The sequence below is a fragment of the Odocoileus virginianus genome, chromosome 9 (assembly GCF_023699985.2).
Source record: "Odocoileus virginianus isolate 20LAN1187 ecotype Illinois chromosome 9, Ovbor_1.2, whole genome shotgun sequence".
Classification (NCBI taxonomy): Eukaryota; Metazoa; Chordata; class Mammalia; order Artiodactyla; family Cervidae; genus Odocoileus; species Odocoileus virginianus.
Genome location: NC_069682.1, coordinates 57,213,115 through 57,218,880, shown reverse-complemented (window position 1 = coordinate 57,218,880; position 5,766 = coordinate 57,213,115).

Sequence of the window (5,766 nt, the reverse complement as noted above, 5' to 3'; positions counted from 1 at the left end):
CACACAGGTCATCTCCATTCCATGTGGGAGTGGCCCACACAAGAGCAGGAATGCCAGGAGGTGAGACTACTTGGGGGCTTCTTGGAGAAGGAAGTCATTATGAATATGGGTTCAGATTCTCTGAGCACTCACTTTGTGTTGGATGCTCTGTTGGGCTCCAGGAGGGAGTGTAAGTCACAACCAGTTCTTCCCATCCCCCCCACAAGATCAGGATCTGTGTGTGTGTGTGCGTGTGTTGGAGATGGAGATCAGATCAGGTAGACATTGAAACACGTGGGGTTGTAGTGTATGATAAATACTGCAATAACAGGTTTTTGATTGTTCTTCTGAAATTAATATTCATGGCACAATATTTAAGATACATCATGAAAAGAGAGTTTCTTTTCCTCCATATTTTACAACTGTACATTCCTCCAGCTCAGAGACAACACTATTACCTATTTTGTATATCCTTCCAGAACTATGTATTCCATGCGGAGACACAAAGACATTCTCTGCCCTCTTTAAAGAAAAGGATAGCACCATCCAAAGTGCATTATTCTGCATCTTGCTTTTCCTTTTTCCACTTACTTTATCCTGGAAACAATTCCACATCAGTACACAGAGAGCTGGGCTTCCCTGGTAGCTCGGTGGTAAAGAATCTGCCTGCCAATGCAGGAGATGCAAGTTTTATCCCTGGGCTGGGAAGGAAATGGGAGGAAATGGCAACCCACTCCAGTATTCTTGCCTGGGAAATCCCATGAACAGAGGAGCCTGGCAGGCGACAGCCCCGGGGTCACAAAGAGTCAGACATGACTGAGCAACTAAACAATGACAACACAGTTACTTCATTCTTATTTATGGTTGCATGGTATTCTGTTGTCTGCATGAGTCCCAGTTTATTTAACCAGTTCTCTATCACTGAGCATTCGATTTATTTTTAATCTCTTGTCCTTAGAAGCAAAGCTGCAGTGATTTTCCTTGTATATTCATCATTTCCATTTTGTGAGTATGAATGCAGGAGACATTCCTGGCTATAAAACTGTCGCATCGAAGGGTGTGGGCTTTTAAAATATTGATAGATATTGTTAAGTAGGGTTTATCCAACTCGCCCTCCCACCCAAAACGTGTGAGTGTCTATTTCCTCACACCTACCCACACTGTAAGTTGTCAAACTTTCCAAACTTTGCCAATCTAGTAACTGAAAAAGAAATGACTTCTCAATGCAGTTTTAATTTGCATTTTTCTTATTAGAGTGAGGTTGAACATTGTGTCACAAGTTTCAGAACCAATTATCTTTTCTGTGAACTGAAAAAAATAATTTGCCTATTTTTCTGTTGGTCTGTGGGTCCTTATTATTTATTTGAATGTTCTCTTTATACATCAAAAGCACTGTCTGCATGATAAGCTTCAAAAATAATGTTTTGGAACAAGCTGTTTTGAGACAGAAATGAGAAGTTTCTACCCCATGAGCTGCCAGGCTCTTCTGTCCATGGGATTTCCCAGGCAAGAATACTGAATGGGTTGCCGTTTCCTTCTCCAGATTTTCCTGATCCAGGGATCAAACCCGGGTCTCCTGCATTGCAGGCAGATTCTTTACTGTCTGAGCCGCCAGGAAAGCCTGACGTTTTCTACAGGTCACATCAATTTCTGTGCATCACTGCAGGGCCACCCAAGGGTTAAGGGAACAGCCACGCCATGTAACATTCTAGAAGGTGATGCTAAGACCTGGTGGTAGGTTTGGAGGGAGAGGGGTGGGCTAGGAGGCAGTTGTGAGCCCTTGTCCTAGATGGAAAGAACTGTCTCAGAAGACAGCAAGCTCCCCAATGCAAGAAGTAGACAAGACAGGCTGGCTCGGCTCTAAAACATTTTGCTCTTCATCTGGAATGTCTGCGAATAGACAAGCCAGAAATGGGAGGACACAACAATGAGTGTGTATGTGGTAAGTCGCTTCAGTCATGCCCAACTCTTTGTGACCCCATGGACTGTAGCCCGCCAGGCTCCTCTGTCCATGGGATTCTCCAGGCAAGAATACTGGAGTGGGTTGCCATGCCCTCCTCCAGGACACAGCAGTGGGGCTGTCAATTTCTGATCATCTGCTGGTTACTGCATCTGGAACATTATTTAATAGCCATATAAACTCCTTAGAGTGAGGAGGCCAATGTTCATGAGGCCAATGTTCAAGTGCTAAATAAACAATTGTGAAGAATGAATGAAGGAAAGAATGGGTGATTCTAATCAAAGGATATAGCTTTACTGTCTCTCCGCTGATAGGAAGCCCTCTTCCCCTTCCTCCTTCTTTGAACCTGCCCTCCCTTCTTCCTTCCTCTTACTGCATCTGAGCCAGTTCTTAGCATCTCTCCTTTGGTCCTTGTCCCAGCCCTCTCCCTAGGGCCCCAGGGCCCAGGCTTTTCTCCTGTCCAAGCAGCTAGATTCATTTTGAGATAATGCAAGCCCATTAGCTCACTCCCCACTGCCTATACTTCCCAGCCTGCCCTTCTAGGGCCATCTCAGCCTGTCCACTTCTTTGATTTCCTCCCCTACAAGCCCTGCCCCTCACTGCACATACCCCCAAGTGCCTCCCAAATAAATCATGGTCACATTGATTAAGCACTTACTGGATGTTTTTGGGGTTTTCCTGGTAACTCAACTGGTAAAGAATCTGCCTGCAATGCAGAAGACCCCTATTCGATTCCTGGGTCGGGAAGATTGGCTGGAGAAGGCATAGGCTACCCACTCCAGTATTCTTCAGCTTTCCTGGTAGTTCAGACGGTCAAGAATCTGCCTGCAATGCGGGAGACCTGGGTTCGATCCCTGGGTCAGAGAGATCCCCTGGAGGAGGGTAAGGCAAACCACTCCAGTATTCTTGCCTAGAGGATTCCATGGACACGGGAGCCTGGTGGGCTACAGTCCATGGGGTCACACAGAGTCAGACACGACTGAGCGACTGAGCCACAGCAGGTGCACTTTTACATGGATTATCTTGTTTACGCCTCACGGCAAGCCATGAGACCTATTAGGCCAATGCGACTATTGCCCCACGTTATAGATGAGGAAAACAAGACCTTTAGGGGCTTACCCCAAGGTCACCCACCTGCAGCTGCCAGAGTTGGGACTCAAAACCACAAGTCTGATCCTGGAGCCAGAGTGTTTAAGTGTCTCAGGGGGCGCCATGCGCCCCTGCCTGCACTCATGCTGGGCCCGCCTGAAGGGCTCTCCCTGCTCTCGTCAACCTGCCAAAACCCCGCTTGTCCTTCAAGGTCTCACTCGTAGGTCACCTCCTCCAAGAAGCTTTTTCCAGCCGCCCCAGAAAGCGCCGGTTTTTCACTCTTTGATTTTACAGTTGAGAATTTTGTCTAGTGATAATCTGGGGACCACCAGGCTAGGAGCCCCCAGCAGGCAGAGATTATTCTGTGTGTCCTTCTAGAGTCTCGCACAATGTCTGGCACAGAGTGGGTGCTCTCTAAATGTCACTGCCTGGACGGCGGTGGTGCCGGATCTCCTCCCCAACATGCAGCTGCGGAGGATTGCTGGGCGTCTCCAGGGCCCCCACATGGGACGGACTTCAGTGGCAGTGGCAGTTGGAGGCATTTTCACTGCCCACCACTTGTCCTTGGGGCAGCAGTGTCCTCAGGGGATCAAGCTGGTCGGGGAGTTCCATCCTTACACCACCCCTACAGGTCTTTGGGAATCAGCTGTCCCCACCCAGGGGGGTTTCCTGTCTTGCAGTGCCGGGAACTGAACCATGATGGGAAGTGACCCTGGCAGGGTTTCTGAAGGCTACAGGAGGAAGTGTGGCCAGAGTCCCCATGCTCAGAACCTGGGTCACCCCAGCCCTCAGAAACCAAAGGGTTACATGGCTTTAGTAAGAGGATAGTTCCGGGGTGGCTAGGGACTTCCTCAGGGTATGAGGGAAGTTGCTCCATCCTCAGAGCTGTGGAGTAAGAGCTGTCTCAGTGCCTCTCAGCAGCCCTGACTCTGTGCCAGGCTAGGACTGTGGCCAATTTCCAAGCCTGATCCTCTTGCAAAGCCCTCCGGCCTTTAAGAGGGACCCCTGTCTCTTTGGTCTCTGCCCCTTGTCAGTGGACTTCTCCCTCACGGCTGCCTCACTCAGGAGCTTATCAGGACACCCCATGGCCTCAGGTCCAAATACCTCAGCCTCTGATCAATGTATCCCGAAAGTAGGTAGACAGGATAGCAGAGCCAGTAGGGGCCTGAGCTCTGGGGTGAGCCAGATATGGGTCCAAATCCCAGTTCACTGTGGATCTTGGGGTCATTCACTTCACTGCTTTGAGCTCATCCATAAAATGAAGACAAATAATTTGAAAACATCAAAATTAAAAATTTGTTCAATGGGAAATTTGTTCAGAGGAAGGCACCACAGACCAGTGGTTCTCAGTGTGGTCCCTGAAACATTAGTATCATCTGCGTACTTGTTAAAAATATAAGTTCTTGGACTTCCCTGGTGGTACAGTGGATAAGAATCCACCTGCCAATGCAGGAGACATGGGTTTGACTCCTGGCCTGAGAAGATTCCACATTCCACAGAACAACTAAGCCCTTGCGCCTTGACTACCGAGCCCAAGCTCTGGAGCCCATGAGCCACAACTCTGAGCCTGTGGACTGCAACTACTGAAGCTTGAGAGGCCTGGAGCTGGTGTTCCACAACACGAGAAGGCACTGCAATGAGAAGTCTGTGCACAGCAACGAAGAGCAGCCCCCATTTGCTGCAACTAGAGTAAGCCCACACCCACCAGCAAAGACCCAATGCAGCCAAAAATAAATAAACTAATTAATTAAAAACACACACACAGAAAACACAAGTTCTTGGGGCTTCACCCAAGATCACCCAAGATCACCCAAGTTCTTGGGTGATCCAGTGGTTAAGACTTTGCCTTCCAACCAACACACAGGGTGTGAGCTCAATCCCTGGTTGAAGAGCTAAGATCCCACAGGCCTCATGGCCTAAAAATCCAAAACATAAAACAGAAGCAATATTGTAAAAAATTCAATAAAGATTAAAAAAAACATTAAATAAGTAAATGCTAAAAACAAACAAACACAAGTTCTTGGGCCCCATCTCTATTCTATTGAGTCAAAACTCTGGGGTGGGGATCAGCAATCTGTTTTAACAAGCCTTCCAGGAGATTCTGAGGCATGCTAAAGTTTGCGAACCACTGCCATAAATAAACTTAATAGATGGACGATGGACAATGTACTAGGAGAAGATGTTTATAACAACAATATCCAACAAGGGATTAAAATCTAAAAGGTATAAGCTACTCCTGCAAATCAACAAGAAAAAGACAGGAAACACAAAAGATAATGGGAAAAAGATATGAATAGACAATACTGAAGGGGAAGCCTAAATGCCCAACAAGTATAGGAGGAGGTTCTGAATCTCAGGATTAAGAGAGAAATGCAACTTAAAGCAACATGATGTCACCTTACACCCAAATAGGCAAAAGGTTACAAAGTCAGATGATGGAAAAGTTGCTGAAAACGTGGGGAGACAGTATCCTTCACACACTACTGGTGCAGCTATTCTAGTGACTTTTAGCAAAAATGAAAACATATATACCCTATGATCTACTCTTGGGTATAAAGCCAAAGAAATTTTCACACAGCCCCACAAGGGTCATGCACAAAGATGTTCATCACAGTGTGGTTTATGGTAAGAGGGAATTGGAAGCAACCTGAGTGTCCATCAGTGGATGCTCAGCTTGGAATATTTGCAGTGGTTGGATGTACTAAGTTAGGTTTTTACGCAGGAAGGAAACAACAGAA